Below are 20,489 nucleotides of genomic sequence, written 5' to 3' on the forward strand. Positions count from 1 at the left end.
TTTTTCTCCCGTAAGTTCAACTCGTGTCAGTCAAGGTACTCCACCACTGAACAAGACGGTGGCTTTATTTCTAGCCTAAGTTTTTTGAGGTATGTGGGCTCCAATGCCTTGCCTGTTCTGGTCTTCACGGACCATTATCCTTCAGTGTTTCTTAGGCAAATGTACCGCCGCCTTATGCGGTGGGCTCTGATTGTACACGGATACAATATACAGATTTACTATGTGAAGGATTCGGCGAATGTGGTTGCCGACACACTATCATGGGTTCAGTAACTGGGGATGCGTGTTGGTTTTATTGCAAAGTGGAAGATTGCAGGTTTTGGGGTGGGTGTGCTACGTTCCCCAGTTTCTGTGTTTTGGGTTTGTTTGTGTATATGTATGTGTGTATTTCAGGAAATGGCTTCCTGGGTTCCAAAGCAGCTGATTGGTTAGCCCCATTGCAGATTGGAGCTCTGACCCCACCATCTCGTCAGGGGATACAACTTTCTGCAATTACCGACTCCTTCTGCAGCTTGAAAAGCCAGTGTTCCTTTGTTAGGAGCTTCTATGTACATGTTGTGTTGGTGGTTGGTCTGGTAAATTTGTAAAGTATTTTGTGGCCGGTCCTGCCGGTTAAAAGGACTGTTTTTGATTATTGAAATGGTTCATTTTACGTGAGTAATTCTGTTTCTGCACCTTGGGAGTTTTTAGGCAAGAGGCCTGTGGGCATACATATACCCGTAGTATGTACTCTGTCTATGCACACTAGGTAAGACCTGGATGGACCACCCCCTGTATTTTGGTTAGCACACCAGGAGGTGCTAAAAGGTTAGGTAAGTAGTGGGTAGGCAGGTAAGGTAGGAGAACGGACTCTTCAACTTTTACTCTCTTTGCTTTGGTTCTGTCCAGCCCTTTTCTCCCACATTACCATGTTAAGGAAATACATTCCCTGTAACTGTAATATTCTCTGTCATCCTTACCAGCACCTACAATCACATACCTCTTTCACTCCACGGGGAGTTGCGTATCGCAGGGTGTTGCGTTCCCCCCTCCAAGAGGCATGCGTAACAGTAAATGACAGCAGAACAAATCTCGACTGAGGTCCTTTTGTACTTTTGGGGATAGAATGCTATCTGTTGAGCTGAGAAGACAAACCAACCAAGGCACACTGATCACTGTTCAGCTGAACAAAGAGAAAGGGTATCTAGTCAGTTGTTCAACTGAAACGTGTCTTACACGTTTAACAAGACTCCTCAATCAGGGAGGTAGATGACATCCACGTCAGCGGTGCCCGGGGAGCAATGGGTCAACTGCCTTACTCAGAGGCAGAATGATAGGATAGTTGGCTCTTGCTCCTGTATGAAGACAGAGAGAAGTTGGAGAGAGGCAGGAAGCCACAGGAAGAGAAATAGACATCTGGATAGACAAGCAGACGAAACAGATTACAACAATTTATTTTGATCTATGAATGTACAGGGCTGAAGTAGGCAACTGTATACAGCCAGATGCAATAGGAATCAATCTGAATGAACTCTAATGGAAGATAATACAAAGTGAGTACTGGATTTCTGTCCAGTGGGTGTACTTGTACATCAAATCAAATCAAATCAATTTATATAGCCCTTTGTACATCAGCTGATATCTCAAAGTGCTGTACAGAAACCCAGCCTAAAACCCCAAACAGCAAGCAATGCAGGTGTAGAAGCACGGTGGCTAGGAAAAACTCCCTAAAAAGGCCAAAACCTAGGAAGAAACCTAGAGAGGAACCAGGCTATGAGGGGTGGCCAGTCCTCTTCTGGCTGTGCCGGGTGGAGATTATAACAGAACATGGCCAAGATGTTAAAATGTTCATAAATGACCAGCATGGTCAAATAATAATAATCACAGGCAGAACAGCTGAAACTGGAGCAGCAGCACGGCCAGGTGGACTGGGGACAGCAAGGAGTCATCATGCCAGGTAGTCCTGAGGCATGGTCCTAGGGCTCAGGTCCTCAGAGAGAGAGAAAGAAAGAGAGAAAGAGAGAATTAGAATAATTAGAATAAATCAAGACCATGTTAGTCCACCAAGATAAAGACATTATCTCTGGGATCCAGGTATTGGACCAGGCTACCATGACATCATCAGTGGAAATCCACTTGGGTTTGTTATAAATGCAAAGAGCCTCTTCGTGTGTGTGTTTGCCTTTCTGTCTCTGTGCTGTACAGTACATACTCTAGCTGCTAGCATTAGAAATGAGAATGCTCTTGGAAGGCTTGAAAGGAGGTTAATGTTATAGACATAAAAGGGCTGTGTGTGTGTGGCCTCTTCAAAATAAATCATAAAATGCCCATACTGTATGTGCTCCTAAGCCCCTTAGTGCTTGTGTCATCAGTGTTTTCATAGGGACAGTGAGCTGGGCATAGTGTAAGTAGAGGATGAAGATGCAGAGTGAGACACGGGCCTCATATGCTTCTTAAGGGACTTTATTGATGAGTAAACTTCCACTCACACATGCACACCAACAAGATCTCACAGATGCTTTCTCACGCATGCAAGCATGAGAACACACACACATGCACACACACACACACAGCTGCCACTTCGTGCATGACTTGAATGTTAAGCGCCTAGGTGGACCAGTGTAAAACGTTTTCTCGTTGTTTGGAGGCTGTCGCCCAGGCTGCTCCTTTATGTCCGTCACACATCAAACAGTGTACACACACACACACAAACGTGAACACATACGTGAATTATTACACTGTAATATGAACAGGACACATTGTCACCACAGAAAGTTCACATTTTAAACTCACCATATGGCCACTTGGAGACCCTTTAGGACATTTCTTTAAAACAGGACATTTCTTATTTTTTGGCTCTCCCCGCTCTCCCCGCTCTCCCCGCTCTCCCCGCTTTTTCTGTTCTGCTTTCTCTCTACTCCCCAGCAGCCTTTTGTCCAAATACATATGAACCCTTCAACAGAAGAACCATACAGGATCTTAATTTGAGCCAGTTTGCTACAGCAGGAACAGAATCCTGCAGCAACAGGAAATGTGAATTATTATGTGGAGTATAATTAATGGACATCTTTGTTGGGGTTGACACATTTTTCATAAGGGAAAATCAAGTTTGAAATTTAAGTGAATCTCACATACTTCAGAAACCTTTTTAAGGTTATCCTGCAACAGGGTGATCAAATTAAGATCCTACATCTGTATGTGCATTTTGCATTTTCAGATCTTTACTGATTTTGTATCTTACAAGTTCACTGTAATATCCAGAGGTGGTAATATACCATGGTGACTATTTATAGTCTAAGTAATATCAAGACTCTGGATCATTCATATCCACTGCTAGAAATGTACCATATCACCAAAATGTTCTAAAACTGAGATATATGGTTATTCGGTTGAAGGGTTCACATTCAGTTCCAGGTATAGTGTCACGGGTCCAAATGAAAGACAAATTAACATTCAAATGAAGGAATTCATTCTGCTTTATCTTCGGAGCCAACTGAAGTTTGACTCAAGGGGGAAGAAGAACTTTGCTGTGTGTTGTATATCTCCCTAATATCTCTACTAATAGTTTTGTTGAAACAAGATTTTACAATGACTGATCCAGTAAAATTTGAATTTCACAACTGTTTTGGAGGACATGTGGGACAAACATATTGTTCCAAACAGTTTAAAGTCCTTTGTGTTATGTTTATGCATATTCATGGCTCCAGTATTAGCACACAGTATTATGTACTACCTACATGCAGCACATACTGTATATTACCATGTGCATAAGCTTAATTGGGTTTACAGTAAGATGGAAGCTCACCAGCATCTCACTTTCTCCACAGTTGCAGTTGCAATTCTGTTGCACAGATGGGCTTGTTGGCATGGGAACACTTGGCCCCAGAATGGCTGCCAAGTCTGATTGACTGTCCCATCAGCACAAAGACTGCATCCAGTGAAGGCTAATACACACACACACACACAAACCAACATGCCATCCTGCTCCAAACCAACTGTTAGTTTGCCATTGTGTGGTTTCGGCCAGGGTCATATCTACTGTGCATACATATTATTTGTGTATACATCTACATATCATGAATACATCTGAGTCTGGTTGAGGCGATCATTTTTCAATAGGAGAGCAAATATGATTTTAAACCCTGAAGTCTCTACCTTGTCTATGATGATTTATTGTGTTTTTTTGGTGTTTGCTCACATTAGGTGATTGATTTAAAGTGTTTATTGCAGCAGATCATCCTTTGAGAATGTCCCTTCAGAAGCTTGTGTGGTAGTTAGGCCAGACAGTGTTTTCTGTGGATGTCTGCCTTCTAGCTGGGAGTGATTGACATCTCATGTCTGTTCGGGTAGATGCCTGACATTTCTAAAAGTCACCACACACGCCTAGACCTCGCTGATCAGCCTTGCTCTGCCTGTGTGTGTGTGGACGTGTTTAACTATACTTGTGGGGATCTGAAGTCCCCACAAGAACAGTAAACAAATACAATTTGACCAACTGGGGACATTGTTGGTCCACACAAGGTCAAATGCTATTTCTAGGGGGTTTAGAATTAGGTTTAGGGTTAGGAACTAGGGTTAAGTTTCTGGGTTAGGGTTAGGGAAAATAGGATTTTGAATGGGACTGAATTGTATGTCCCCACAAGGGTAGCTAAACAGTACTGTGTGTGTGTGAGAGAGAGAGAGAGAGAAACTGTAACGGCTTTCTTCTGTGGACGAAGGAGAGGACCAAAGCGCAGCGTGGTTAGTGTTCATCATGTTTAATAAAGACCATAAACGTGAACACTACAAAATACAAAACAACAAATGTGAAAAAACCGAAACAGTTCTGTCTGGTGCAGACACACGAAGACAACCACCCACAAAACCCAACACAAAACAGGCTACCTAAATATGGTTCCCAATCAGAGACAATGACTCTCCAGAGGGTAGTGAGGTCTGCACAACGCATCACCGGGGGCAAACTACCTGCCCTCCAGGACACCTACACCACCCGATGCTACAGGAAGGCACGAAGACAACCACCCACAAAACCCAACACAAAACAGGCTACCTAAATATGGTTCCCAATCAGAGACAATGACTAACACCTGCCTCTGATTGAACCATATCATATACCATATATTGAACCATATCAGGCCAAACATAGAAACAGGAAAACTAGACACACAACATACAATACCCACTCAGCTCACATCCTGACCAACACTAAAACAACAACACTAAGACAGTACCCCTCCACCCGCAAGGTGCGGACTCCGGCCGCAAAACCTGAACCTATAGGGGAGGGTCTGGGTGGGCATCTGTCCGGGGTGGCAGCGCTGGTGCAGGATGTGGACCCCACCATAGTCTTTGTCCGCTTTAGTGTCCTCCTAGGAACGGCGACCCTCGCCACAGATCTTGGACTGGCAACCCTACTAAAGGGCCCCACTGGACTGAGGGGCAGCTCCAGACTGAGGGGCAGCTCCGGACTGAGGGGCAGCTCCGGACTGAGGGGCAGCTCCGGACTGAGGGGCAGCTCCTGGCTGACTGACGGCTCTGGCAGCTCCTGGCTGACTGATGGCTCAGGACAGACGGGCGACTCTAGCAGCTCTGGAGAGACGGGCGACTCTAGCAGCTCTGGAGAGACGGGCGACTCTAGCAGCTCTGGACAGGCGGGAGCACCTGTAGACAAAGGACGGAGAGACAGCCTGGTGCGGGGGGCTGCCACCGGAGGGCTGGTGCGTGGAGGTGGCACTGGATGGACCGGACCGTGAAGGTGTACTGGAGATCTTGAGAGCAGGGCTGGCACCATCCGCCCTGGCTGGATCTTCACCCTAGCCCGGCAGATATGGGGAGCTGGGATGTAGCGCAACGGGCTAAGCACACGTTTCCATCCAATTGATGATGGATATGCATTTAAATATTCTCAAATCCACAAATTTTCCACTCATGTTTTGTGCTTCCACCAAAATGACTTGTTGCAGATAAAAATCAGTGTGTCATGACGTAGTGCATGCGAAATGTACTTTTTTCACTTAAGTTTTCATGTACCGAATAAAAATCTAATGTTCAATGTGTTTCCATCACCTTTTAAACTCTACATAGTATTGTTACATAAAATGTTAAATAGCAAATGTGCCTCCTCTGATCTTGGCACGTGGGCTCTAGCCAACAGCTGGCAGACAGTGTGAGTAGGTTCTGCAGGTAGACTACATGATGAGATTCCTATTACAGACAAAAGAGCAAGAATGTTTTTATTTGTCAAACGGCAGTCAAGCATCGATCATCATGTCAGCAGAATAAGACCCTCAACATTTAATGTAAAGCAGCATCAAGCTCATCACCGTGCACTTTCAGCACGCTGTGAAGTTCATAACAATTCCTCAGTAGCCTAATAAACTGCAAGGTTTACCGAGTCGTAGTGCAAGGCCCAAACACCATATCATCACGTGACTCCAAGTTTACTTCGATAAAATCAATATTTGTGCCTTGCAAAAGCATTCCTCCCACTTGGCTTTTTCCCTATTTTGTTGCAATACAACCTGCAATTTAAATGGATTTTTATTTCGATTTCATGTAATGTGTAAGGTTCTGTATTTATTTTCTTAGTCAACAGGCGGCAGGGTAGCCTAGTGGTTAGAGCGTTGGACTAGTAACCGAAAGATTGCAAGTTCAAATCCCTGAGCTGACAAGGTACAAATCTGTCTTTCTACCCCTGAACAGGCAGTTAACCCACTGTTCCTAGGCTGTTATTGAAAATAAGAATTTGTTCTTAACTGAGTTCTTAACTTGCCTAGTAAAAAAAAAAAAAAAAAAAAAAAAAAACCTTATGTTCTGTCTCATTGTGTTCTTGAACGTAGCCCTGTTTCTTTATGTTCTTGAATGTAGCGCTGTCTTCCATTTTTGTTCATTGATTTCACCTGTGTTAGTTACTCAACTGGTCTCATCAGCTCCTTATTTACTTCAGTTCATTCTGTTTTTGCCTTTGTGAGGTATTTTTTGTTTTGATTCTACTAAACCTTTTCCTAGCTTGTTTGTGAGAAGTTATAGCCTTCAGTCCTAGTTTTGACTCACCTGCCTGTTTGCCTACCTGTGTATGACCATTGCCTGCCTGTGACCATGATTCCTGCCTTCTGCTAAGGCGAAATAAACACCTGCCGCGCCCTGTGCGTGAATCTACACCTTTTTCTCCCTGAGTATTCATTACATAACGGACATACACAAAAAAAGTCAAAATTGGTCAAGTGAAAAAAAAAAGATATAAAAGAAAAACTGAAAAGTGGTGCGTGCATATGTATTCACCCCCTTTACATATGTATTCACCCCCTTTACATATGTATTCACCCCCTTTACATATGTATTCACCCCCTTTACATATGTATTCACCCCCTTTACATATGTATTCACCCCCTTTACATATGTATTCACCCCCTTTACATATGTATTCACCCCTTTACATATGTATTCACCCCCTTTACATATGTATTCACCCCTTTACATATGTATTCACCCCTTTACATATGTATTCATCCCCTTTACATATGTATTCACCCCTTTACATATGTATTCACCCCCTTTACATATGTATTCACCCCCTTTACATATGTATTCACCCCTTTACATATGTATTCACCCCCTTTACATATGTATTCACCCCTTTACATATGTATTCACCCCTTTACATATGTATTCACCCCCTTTACATATGTATTCACCCCTTTACATATGTATTCACCCCTTTACATATGTATTCACCCCCTTTACATATGTATTCACCCCTTTACATATGTATTCACCCCTTTACATATGTATTCACCCCTTTACATATGTATTCACCCCCTTTACATATGTATTCACCCCTTTACATATGTATTCACCCCTTTACATATGTATTCACCCCCTTTACATATGTATTCACCCCTTTACATATGTATTCACCCCTTTACATATGTATTCATCCCTTTACATATGTATTCATCCCCTTTACATATGTATTCACCCCCTTTACATATGTATTCACCCCTTTACATATGTATTCACCCCTTTACATATGTATTCATCCCCTTTACATATGTATTCACTCCCTTTACATATGTATTCACCCCTTTACATATGTATTCACCCCCTTTACATATGTATTCATCCCTTTACATATGTATTCATCCCCTTTATATATGTATTCACCCCCTTTATATGTATTCACCCCTTTACATATGTATTCACCCCTTTACATATGTATTCACCCCTTTATATATGTATTCACCCCTTTACATATGTATTCACCCCCTTTACATATGTATTCACCCCCTTTACATATGTATTCACCCCTTTGCATATGTATTCACTCCCTTTACATATGTATTCACCCCCTTTACATATGTATTCACCCCTTTACATATGTATTCACCCCTATACATATGTATTCACCCCCTTTACATATGTATTCACCCCCTTTACATATGTATTCACCACCTTTACATATGTATTCACCCCCTTTACATATGTATTCACCCCTTTACATATGTATTCACCCCCTTTGCATATGTATTCACCCCCTTTACATATGTATTCACCCCCTTTACTATGAAGCCCCTAAATAAGATCTGGTGCAACCAATTACCTTCAGAAGTCACATAATTACTGAAATAAAGTCCAACTGTGTGCAATCTAAGTGTCACATGATCTCAGTAAAAATATACACCTGTTCTAGAAGGCCCCACCAAGCAAGCGGCACTATGAAGACCAAGGAGCTCTCCAAACAGGTCAGGGACAAAGTTGTGGAGAAGTACAAATCAGGGTTGGGTTACAAAAAATATCAGAAACTTTGAACATTCCACGGAGCACCATTAAATCCATTATTAAAAAATGGAAAGAATATGGCACCACAACAAACTTGCCAAGAGAGGGCCACCCACCAAAACTCACGGACCAGGCAAGGAGGGCATAATCAGAGAGGCAACAAAGACACCAAAGATAAATAACCCTGAAGGAGCTGCAAAGCTCCACAGCAGAGATTGGAGTATCTGTCCATAGGACCACATTAAGCCGTACACTCCACAGAGTTGGGCTTTACGGAAGAGTGGCCAGAAAAAGCCATTGCTTAAAGAAAAAAATAAGCAAACATGTTTGGTGTTCGCCAAAAGGCATGTGGGAGACTCACCAAACATATGGAAGAAGGTACTCTGGTCAGATGAGACTAAAATGGAGCTTTATGGCCATTAAGGGAACACTATGTCTGGTACAAACCCAACACCTCTCATCACCCCAAGAACCTCATCCCCACAGTGAAGCATGGTGGTGGCAGCATCATGCTGTAGGGATGTTTTTAATTGAATGGCGCTAAATACAGGGATGGATGGCGCTAAATACAGGGAAATTATTGAGGGAAACCCGTTTGTCTTCCAGAGATTTGAGACTGGGACGGAGGTTCACCTTCCAGCAGGACAATGACCCTAAGCATTCTGCTAAAGCAACACTCAAATGGTTTAAGGGGAAACATTTAAATGTCTTGGAATGGCGTAGTCAAAGCTCAGACCTCAATCCAATTGAGAATCTGTGGTATGACTTAAAGATTGCTGTACACCAGTGGAACCCATCCAATTTGAAGGAGCTGGAGTAGTTTTGCCTTGAAGAATGGGAAAAATCCCAGTGGCTAGATGTGCCAAGCTTACTCATACTTGAGTCAAAGTAAAGATACTTCAATAGAAAATGACTCAAGTAAAAGTGAAATACTACTACTAATATACGTAAGTATCAAAAGTAAAAGTATAGTTAAAGTATTAATAATTTCACATTCCTTATATTATAACCTGATGGCACCATTTTTGTTCTTTTTATTGACAGTTAGCCAGGGGCATTTGTGTTTAGTGAGTCCGCCAGATCAGAGGCAGTAGGGATGACCAGGGATTTTCATTCATAAGTGCGTGAATGGACCATTTTCCTGTCCTGCTAAGCATTCAAAATGTAACGTGTACTTTTGGGTGTCAGGGAAAATGTATGGAGTAAAAAATACATTATTTTCTTTAGGAATGTAGTAAAGTAAAAGTTGTCAAATATAAATAGTAAAGTACAGATACCCCAAAAATGACTTAAGTAGTAGTTTAAAGTATTTGTCTTAAGTACTTTACACCACTGTCCGTGTGTGTTAGTGTGTGTGTGTGTGTGTGTGTGTGTGTGAATGAGTGCATGTAAGTATGTAGTGTGCCTGTAAATGCTATGATGCAGAACCTTTGTCATATTCATCGATACAGAGGGACCTTGAAAGAGAAGTCATTATTATGATCTGAGCATACGCCACTGGCAAATGTCTGATTGAACAGTATGTTCCCTTGAGTTCACAGTCATGGAATCGGCCTCATCTGCTATGTGACTATCCTAATTGGTGTCTTTGAAGTTGCACACCCAAACAACTACCTCCTTTAAAACATGACTTGACACACAACCCACAGTAATATATTTTATATTATCTGTCAGTGGGCCTAATATCAACACAAAGAGATGTTTTCTTCCTCTTATAATGAGGATGGATGCAGCTTCGTTGCTATTGTCCCTGCACTGCAGTGCTGAAATGTGAGCCACTGCCGTGCTGAGTTAGCCAAATGATACATCTCAGACAACCATATTTCTATAAGGCATTATTATCGTGGCTACCATAGCACTGCGGTATTGACAAGGGATGGCTCTCTTTAAGGTCACCTGTGTGATTTCACAGCCACAAATAACATCGTTTTTATTACACTATATAACACTATGACTTATAATATCCTTCCACTTATCAATAAGATAGGAACATGTTTTTCATGTTTTATTTACTGAAGATGAGAAAAATCATGGATTTTAGTGTAATAAACAATAGTTTACAGACTATTGAATAATAAATGAATTACTGCAGGTGCATTTACTTTCCTGTAGGCCTTTTGTAAGGAGTTGAGGAAAACTGGAGTAAAAACGCATGAAACTCCCCTCCCCTCGGAGATTTCCAGCCTAGTTATGAGCTCATGACATGAGAATTTTAATTTAATTCAGAGACAAGGGATCAACCTTTGAGGTTTATGTATGGAATCGGATTATAGTCATGTAAAATACCCCCTTTCACCAATCCGTTCCTCCAATCCTCGCCCCCCTTTTTTTCTTCAGTTGAATGGGGGGCGCTTGAACCGTCTGTGTGTCAGTGCTCGCCTCTTTGTTCAAACCGATTCAGCTCCTCACCCTCAGCGTCGCCACCTGCGCACGGGGAGTGAGCACCGGCACCGAGTGTCTATCCAGATTTACATTTAGATATCTCTAAATTGGTCATGTGGTAGATGCTGCATATTAGTCGTGAAGCAGACTAGGTGGCTTATTTTTTGAAGGTGTGAAGCGTAGCTTGGGACGTTGAATCATTTTTGCTCACTTACCGGTTCTTTTTTGCTGTTTCACCCATTCGACCGATCGCTGACAGACGACACTATTGGAGCATCGGGATACGTTTAGAGCACCTTCACTGAAGCGCTGCGTTCCGATCTTACATTCCTGCGGATTTTTTATTTTGACTATTTTCAGGTAAGATTGAACATATTTTCATTGGGTGCAAATGGTCAACTTTTTCAATTTGTTTGTGATAAAGGATTTGTGGAAATTGAACCCTGTATGAACAATATTGGGTTAAAGCCTGTATGCAGACCGGGGTATCAGCGGCGTCTGGCCGCAGGGAATGGAATGAATGCATTGCTTATCTTACTCTGTTAAAAATGCATTTGGTAGTGTATAAACCTTTGTTGGTCAACCAACCAAGCCAAAATTTCAGCCCAATTATAAGTACTTTCAGGTGCTTTACCATGAAAATTACATAGCCAGATCCTGCTTTCCAGGCACTGTATAATACACGACTTTACCGTGACTTTTGTATGGACATGTTATGCATTCTGTAGCTATTATTTCGTACCTTCCTGACATGTTATTTTCTTCTGACATGTATCCTACTTTGCATGAAAGATGTGGTCATCTATAAGCTCATCGAGGATGACCTCAGTGCCTACCTCTAACTGTGTCTCTGAAAAGACTCTTGCATGTCACACACACTGAGCTTTACAGTAGCTTATTTTTGGGGTCTTTTTGATGAAGTAGAACACTGAATGGCTTGTTTTAGTGTATACCCAACACAGCTTCTTCTCATGGGAGGTCCTCTGGGCTTGTCTCAGAGTTGCCCTTATACAGGAGGCTAGGAGAAAAATAGACTTCCTCACTAGGGGCCTGATGGGAGACACAACTCTAATACTGCGGGCTATCAGTAATATGTAAGAAGCATATAAAGTTATGGCACTGGCTTAAATGTTCTGTGGCATTTAAACAGCATCCTCAGTATATAATGGTCCTCAAGTTCATGTTGTTTGTGCAAGAAAAAGAATGAGTGACTGAGACAGAGAGAGGGGGAGTGAGACAGAGCGAGAGAGGGAGAGAGTCAGAGAGAGGGGGAGAGAGACAGAGAGAGGGAGAGAGAGACAGAGCGAGAGAGGGAGAGAGTCAGAGAGAGCGGGAGATCAGAGAGAGATAGGGAGAGAGGCAGAGAGAGAGATCAGAGAGTGATAGAGGGAAACAAAAGAGAAATAGAAAGAGGGTTGGTTCCACAGACAGCTGAGGGAACTTAGATCAGAGATCAGAACACCTGCATAGCTATCATGTTCTCCATTATTTATAATGGTCCCGCCCACTCTAACCTCTCGGGCCAATCAGAGGTGTGGCTGATGTTAGTAACCCCAATACCCTGGCATGACATCAGAGATACATGAAATAAGAGAGATAAATGACAGAACGTTAGCACTACCTCTGTTAACACTCCCCTAGACAATGATAGAATAGGTTCTTGTGGCATACACATATATTTGTCTATTTCAAATGTGCTTCATGCAATGTGCATCATTGGAAACATGAGAGGCAAGGAAACAGGGTCAGCATATTTGCAACATCAGAATGATGGAAACTGGGGAAAAGTACAGACATTCCTGGTTCGTGGTCTGGTCACTAATAATTTAGTCTTTCTCCACATACACCAGCTGTACCTGTACACAGGTGCTAAATACTCTAAAAGTCTAAGTCACACAAACACATTGAAATGTACCACTCTGAGGGAGCGCAACTATTTCAGTCACATTGACAAATAAGATCTACTGTGTGAGGTTATTAGTGGCCTAACAGCTCAAAGCCTTGTCTTAGTCAATTCATAGTTCTTGCATATAAAATAGTCACTCTATTTTTGGTAGGCCTTGTGAAGAAGGGAGTCTACCACCGGCAGTGTATGTCCTAGAAAACTGTGGTTAGCAGGGTGAGGTTAACTAGTCTAGCTTTTACAACACAGAGTTTGGGCTGATGTCATTGTGAAACCACACAGAGAGATAGAGGGAGGTAAAGGGGAGGGAGAGAGGGAGGGGGGAGAGGAGAGATAGATGGAGGGAGGGGAGAGAGAGGAGAGAATGAGGGAGGTAGGTAGGGGGGATGGATCGGGAGGGAGGGGGTAGAGAGGATCGTCAGGCAGAGAGATGAAAGAATGAAATAAGGAGGAGAAAGAGAGGAACACAAGAGAAGACAGGGAGAGAGAGACAGAGATAGGCAGTGAGAGACGCAGAGAGAGAGAGATAGAGACAGAGAAACAGAGACAAAGCGAGAGAGACAGGAACAGCGACAGAGAGAGAGAGAAAGACAGGGACAGAGACAGAAAGAGAGAGAGAGACCGACAGGGACTGCGAGAGAGAGACAGAGAGAGAGAGAGTCAGAGAGAGAGAGAGTCAGGGACAGAGAGACAGAGAGAGACAGGGACAGAGACAGAAAGAGAGAGAGAGAGACCGACAGGGACTGCGAGAGAGACAGAGAGAGAGAGTCAGAGAGAGAGAGTCGGACAATATAGAGAGCGAGTCAGAGAGAGAGAGTCAGAGAGAGACAGAGACAGAGAGGACGAGGATTTCACCAACCAGACTGAAACTTCTCCAGTGGCACCCATGCATTTTTTATTCTGTCTGGGTGAGTGCGTGAGAGTTCACTCCCGGGATTCCTGGCTCACTGCCAGAGGCCTCACAGAACTCCCTCACAGCCCATCAGATCAGAGAGAGGCTGTGCACTCCCACCGGGAGGAGTGGATGGGAGGAGCCGACCCGCTGAAGGAGAAACAGAGAAGACTGGTAGGCTAGCCTGATCTACTGGCAAGATGGTTAACCACGGCAGGGCCAGATATCTTTACTGTAACCTGTGCCAGTGTTTCCCAAATGGTGTTGTAGCTAGCTCTTCCTGGGTGATTTACAAGGTTGGGGCAAGAAATCTATTATTCATTTTTTATTACGAGGGTCATAAGAAAAGGCTCAAAGCTATAAAAAAAATTCTGGTAACCAATTACTTTAGATACTGGACGGCAAGCGGTTATAGGAGGCCTGGGCCAGATGCTGACGTAACTTATACCAGGGTTTGTACAGCCAGCTCCCTCTACGCCACAGCAAATGACAGGGTTGTGATTAGAAATATTGTACATTTTTCTCAAACAGAAATTCCCAAGAAAAGTAATTCCCAATAAAATTCCCAAAACTATACATGGATCATGTCCCAGAACCACTGGTCTGTGTAGGAAAATGTGGTGCAGATGTATAGCATGTTAGAAATAGCCTAAAGAATAAGCATAGCCGGGATAGAGAGGTTTGTCTGAACTGGTAACATGTTGGTTTTAGTTGTCCATATGTGCAGATAAGATCAGTTTCCGCACACCACGGACAGTGGCCAGTTTACATTCAGTGGCCAGTTTACTAGGTACACCACCCTGTTCACGAAAATGGTTCACACCTACAGACATCCAGGTCATCTACAAGTCTTTGCTAGGTAAAGCCCCACCTTATCTCAGCTCACTGGTCACCATAACAACACCCACCAGTAGCACGTGCTCCAGCAGGTATCTCTCGCTGGTCATCCCCAAAGCCAACACCCCCTTTGGCCGCCTTTCCTTCCAGTTCTCTGCTGCCAATGACTGGAATGAATTGCAAAAATCTCTGAAGTTGGAGACTTATATCTCCCTCACTAACTTTAAGCATCAGCTATCTGAACAGCTTACCAATCGCTGCAGCTGTACACAGCCCATCTGTAAATAGCCCATCCAACTACCTACCTCATCCCCATATTGTTTTTATTTACTTTTTTGCTCTTTTGCACACCAGTATTTCTACTTGCTCATCATCACCTGCACATCTATCACTCCAGTGTTAATTTGCTAAATTGTAATTACTTCGCTACTATGGACTATTTATTGCCTTACCTCCTCACGCCATTTGCACACACTGTATATAGATTTTTTCTATTGTGTTATTGACTGTAAGTTTGTTTATTCCATGTGTAACTCTGTTGTTTCTGTCGCACTGCTATGCTTTATCTTGACCAGATCGCAGTTGTAAATGAGAACTTGTTCTCAACTAGCTTACCTGGTTAAATGTGAAATAAAAAATAAAAAATGTAGTCAAGTGTCCGTGGCTTGCTATATAAAGCAGACAGACAGACATCGAGGTATTCAGTTACTGTTTGATTGAACTTTAGAATGGGCAAAACGAGGGACCTAAGTGACTTTGAGCGTGGAATGATCATCCGTGCCAGGCAAGCCGGTTCCTGTATCTCAGAAACAGCCGGCACCCTGGGCTTTTCACGCACAGCAGTGTCTATGGTTTACAGAGAATGGAGCGAGAAACACAAAACATCCAGTCAGCGGAAGTCCTGTGGGTGAAAACAGCTCATTGATGAGAGAGGTCAAAGGAGAATGGCAAAAATCATACAAGTTAACAGGCGGGCCACCAACAGCAAAATCATGGCGCAGTACGTCAGTGGTGTGCAGAATGGCATCTCGGAACGCACAACTCATTGGCCCTTGTAATGGAAGGGCTATTGTGGCAGACAACCACACCGGGTTCCAATCCTATCAGCTAAAAACAAGAAGAAGCAGCTCCACTGGGAACGCTATCACCAACACTGGACATTTGAGAAGTGGGAAAACATTGTCTGGTCCGACAAACCCCGGTTCCTGTTGCGTCATGCTGATGGCAGAGTCAGGATTTGGCGTAAGCAGTATGAGTCCATGGTCCCATCCTGCCTGGTGTCAACGGTACAGGCTGGTGGTGTAATGGTGTTGGGAATTTTTTCCTGGCACACGTTAGGTCCCTTGATGCGAATTGGTACTTGATGGGTGTACCTAATAAACTGAATTTCAGGCCTGGAGAGGAAAACTAAATACTTGGAATGATACACAATCTAGTAGACTACAGTTTCTCTTATCAGTTACCATTTTTGATGTTTTTCAGTAGCCAGAAGGTTGAGATTTATGTTCTGGACAGCTTGGATGTTATTTTCAGACATGAGATCTGGTACAATGATCTGTGTGGTATCAAATTGTTTCGATACAAACTTCTCAGGTGGTTGCTACACATTAGTGGTGAATGGGAATTCCAGTATACAATATAAAGTGATTTGAGTTTGAGAAGTGTTCATTATTACGGTCAGCAGTATACAGAAGTATAATGTCTCCCTTTGCTTGAGGGTCTGCATTATTTTGTTATGCTTACTAGCATTTAGCAAATGCAATAATATTGGGGACTAGCTGTCCCTTGCTGGAATTGAACCCACAACCTTTGGCACACTAAAAACTGTACCAAAAGCCCAGAGGATTGGTTTCATAGAGCTGTACTGCGCCAACTTAATCATCTGGTCATTATTACACAAACAACAGGAGAACAGGCACTCTTTGTCTTCTCTGGCTTATTGAGGAGCTTTTCACAACTGGACAGGTCCATTGTGACTGAGGAACAGATTCAAGTAAACCTACCACAGTTAAGTATTATGCAGTATCTTTGATTAGCATGTAGGTATTATGTCTTACACTGAAAACTGGAGTCATATACCAGTGCGGGCTTGAACCTTTTAGGTTGGATTTGGCTTTGCTACTGTTTTTTTAATGTAGTTTTAAGAAGAAAAGTATGTGACTCTTATTGTGTGAACCGATTATGTTCTAAGATTGAATCAGACTGAAAGTTGAGGTTTTGAGTGAAATATTTATTTTCTCTGTGTATGGACGACATGACTTGAATTTCAACCATTTCAAGCTGATAAAAGAACAGCAGAGCGGGAGAGATATTTTCCACCTCAGATTCTCTTTCTCACTCGCTCTCTCTCTTCGTCTCCCCTGTTGTGAAGTCTCCAATGGCGAGAAGCCCGGAGGGGGGTTGGAAGGAGTGAGCAATCAATCAAGTTTCTTTTTGCACCCTGGCAGGGAGGGACTAACACGTCCCTTCAAACCAATCAGCATACAGGCCTGGATGAGACCATAGCACCACAGCTAAAAGGCTCTCACATAAAGAGAACGGCCTTTCTCTTTGTCTCTGGCCAGAGTAGAGCCTCCTTTCTCTGCTATTGACTGGTGGCAGATGCTGAAGGTAATGCTGTCATGTTGGGTATCCCTGTTTGAGCTGGTCGGGAACAGGCTATTTGATGTGATTGGTTAGAGCTTCTCAGCTTGTTGGCTTGTTGGTTTGATTCCTGCCTGAGACACATCAACTGTACATATGAGTGAACTGTCAGTGGCTTTGGATAAAACGTGTCTGCTAAATGACAATATTATGATGTTATCTGTTGATCCGTGTGTTCTTCAGTTTAGCCTACAGTAGCTGGGAGCCAGCAGACTCCATATAAACAAAGTGCTGTGTCCCCAGTGTCTAGTGACGTCACAGTGTCCAATGGTGATCCCATTTTGTAACCGTCTTTATTTTGTATGGGGATGAAAAAGTGATAGATTCAACTTTGATGCACATTCAATAAAAACGGTTGGTTACCGACACACCAGTGCTCGGACGAAGGCTCTATCTGCAATAACTCATTCTGTATCAACCTATTTTATATTCTGTGGACTGAGCAACTCCTGTGCGGGTCATTAAACACGTAAACTCCTGGATGAAGTGGCAGCCATGGAAATGGAAGTAGCTTATCTCCAGGGCACCAGCACCTCTTAACTTGATAATATTATTATTTTTCTTTATGATGTCACATCTCTGATCATAGCCATGTCTAAAATGGCACCCTATTCCCTAAGTTACTCCAAAAGTAATGCACTATACGGTATAGGTAAGAGAGCGCCATTTCAGATTCACCCCATTTCTCCTAGTGGGTGGATTGAAGTCAAAGCCACTGCCCATGCACCTGATCCCCTACACCTGATTTTACAAACCACATTGGCCCCTCACCTCTAAGCTATCACCTTTAACCCCTCAACTTTAACCCCTGACCCCGGCCAGACATGCAGTACAGCTGGAGTAACGGCTTTCCGCAGGTGTGTTAACAGCCCCTAGCTACATCTGACCTCTGACCCTGCTACATGTTATCAGGGACCTCTATACCTCCTCCTCCTTTTCCTGTGGACTGAAGTGAAATTGGTCTGTCTGTCCTCTATATCCTGTTGGGGTGTAATAGGCTATGAGAGGGGATGGTCATTCGCTAGCAACGTTAGCTACATATTAAATGAAACATTACATGTAAATATTTCCTGTGTTTCAGGATTTCATACAAAGGGACCCTTGCTGATTTGTCAGGACGCCGTCAGACTCCTCTCTAAAGGTAAGACAGAGGGACAATTTTGTCATGGTTGTAGCCTATTTAAATCAATGTAAGTATATGTATCTTAATGTAATCTATTGAAAGAAGAGTTGGGCATGAGAATGTAATATTAATACATACATTATTAGGTATTGTATATCTGCTGTTTTTCACATGTACAGTGACAAGAAAAAGTATGTGAACCCTTTGGAATGACCTGGATTTCTGCATAAACTGGTTATAAAATGTGATCTAATCTACATTTAAGTCACAACAATAGACAAACACAGTCTGCTTAAACTAATAACACACAAACAATGATGTTTTTATGTCGTTCTTGAACAGCGTGTAAACATTCACAGTGGAGGTGCAAAAAGTATGTGAACCCCTGGATTTAATAACTGGTTGACAATCCTATGGCAGCAATAACCTCAACCAAACGTTTTCTGTAGTTGCGGATCAGACCTGCACCACAGTCAGGAGGAATTTTGGACCATCTTTACAAAACTGTTTCAGTTCAGAAATATTCTTAGGATGTCTGGTGTGAACCACTCTCTTGAGGTCATGCCACAGCATCTCAATCAGGTTGAGGTCAGGACTCTGACTGGGCCACTCCAGAAGGCATATTTTCTTCTGTTGAAGCCATTTTGTTGTTGATTTACTTTAGCTGACACTCTAGGATTCTTCTTAACCTCATTGATTCTGTGCTGTGCTCTTGCAGTCATCTTTCCAGGATGGCCACTCCTAGGGAGAGTAGCAACAGTGCTGAACTTTCTCCATTTATAGACACTTTGTCTTACCGTGGACTGATAAAAGTCAAGGCTTTTAAAGATACTTTTGTAACCCTTTCAAGCTTTATGCAAGTCAACAATTCTTAATCTTAAGTCTTCTGAGATCTCTTTTGTTGGAGGCATGGTTCACATCAGGCAACGCTTCTTTTGAATAGCAAACTTACATTTTGTGAGTGTTTTTTATAGGGCAGGGCAGCCCTAACCAACATCTCCAATCTCGTCTCATTGATTGGACAGGTTAGCTGACTCCTGACTCCAATTAGCTTTTTAGACCTCCACAAGTCTGGCTCATCCTTTGGAGCAATTTCCTAATGCCTGAAGGTACCATGTTCATCTGTACAAACAATAGTACGCAACTATAAACACCATGGGACCACGCAGCCATCATACCGCTCAGGAAGGAGACGTGTTCTGTGTCCTAGAGATTAATGTACTTTGGTGCGAAAAGAAGAACACCATCCCAACTGTGACACACAGGGGTGGCAACATCATGTTGTGGGTGTGCTTTGCTGCAGGAGGGACTGGTGCACTTCACAAAATAGATGGAATCATGAGAAAGTAAAATTATGTGGATATATTGAAGCAACATTTCAAGACATCAATCAGGAAGAGTGTGCAAAACTGTCATCAAGGCAAAGGGCGGCTACTTTGAAGAATCTCAAATATAAAATGTATTTTGATTTGTTTAACACTGTTTTGGTTACTACATGATTCCATATATGTTATTTCATAGTTGTGATGTCTTCACTATTATTCTACAATGTAAAAATAGTACAAATATAGAAAAACCCTGGAATGAGAAGGTGTGTCCAAACCTTTGACTGGTACTGTACTTATATACAATATACAGTATATATATTTTAAAAATATATATTTTCCTTCATTATTTTCCCCTAACCCTACCACCCATCCCCTACTTGGAGTAAACTAATGGACAATAACACTTAGACTTCTACTTCCAGCTTATACATACTATATACATTTTTACAGAAAGTAGGTTTTACACTAGTTATCTTTTGTTAGTTTTTATTCCCATCCTCCAGCTACCCTCAACCCATCCCATATATCTCTGAAGACCATCCAGTTTTGATTTCTATTTTTCAACTGTGCTGTTTCACAAAAGTTCATGAACTTAATGTATATACATTTTACGAACACAGTATA

The 20,489-nt window shown here is 42.5% G+C and overlaps 1 protein-coding gene across 2 annotated transcripts in view; it reads left to right on the top strand.

The window, feature by feature from the left end:
- Nucleotides 1-11,133: 11,133 nt before the first annotated feature.
- The window catches only part of LOC112236664 (neurocan core protein), a 131,201-nt gene continuing 121,845 nt past the window's right edge, over nucleotides 11,134-20,489 (top strand). The window contains exons 1-2 of one of the 2 annotated variants that reach the window (XM_042329000.1): nucleotides 11,134-11,499; nucleotides 18,496-18,555. The gene's annotated coding sequence lies outside the window, so the exon portion shown is untranslated. The remainder of the gene's footprint in view (nucleotides 11,500-18,495; nucleotides 18,556-20,489) is intronic. The other variant, XM_042328999.1, reaches the window with a different exon arrangement.

Source organism: Oncorhynchus tshawytscha, linkage group LG10, assembly GCF_018296145.1.
Source record: "Oncorhynchus tshawytscha isolate Ot180627B linkage group LG10, Otsh_v2.0, whole genome shotgun sequence".
Lineage (NCBI taxonomy): Eukaryota > Metazoa > Chordata > Actinopteri > Salmoniformes > Salmonidae > Oncorhynchus > Oncorhynchus tshawytscha.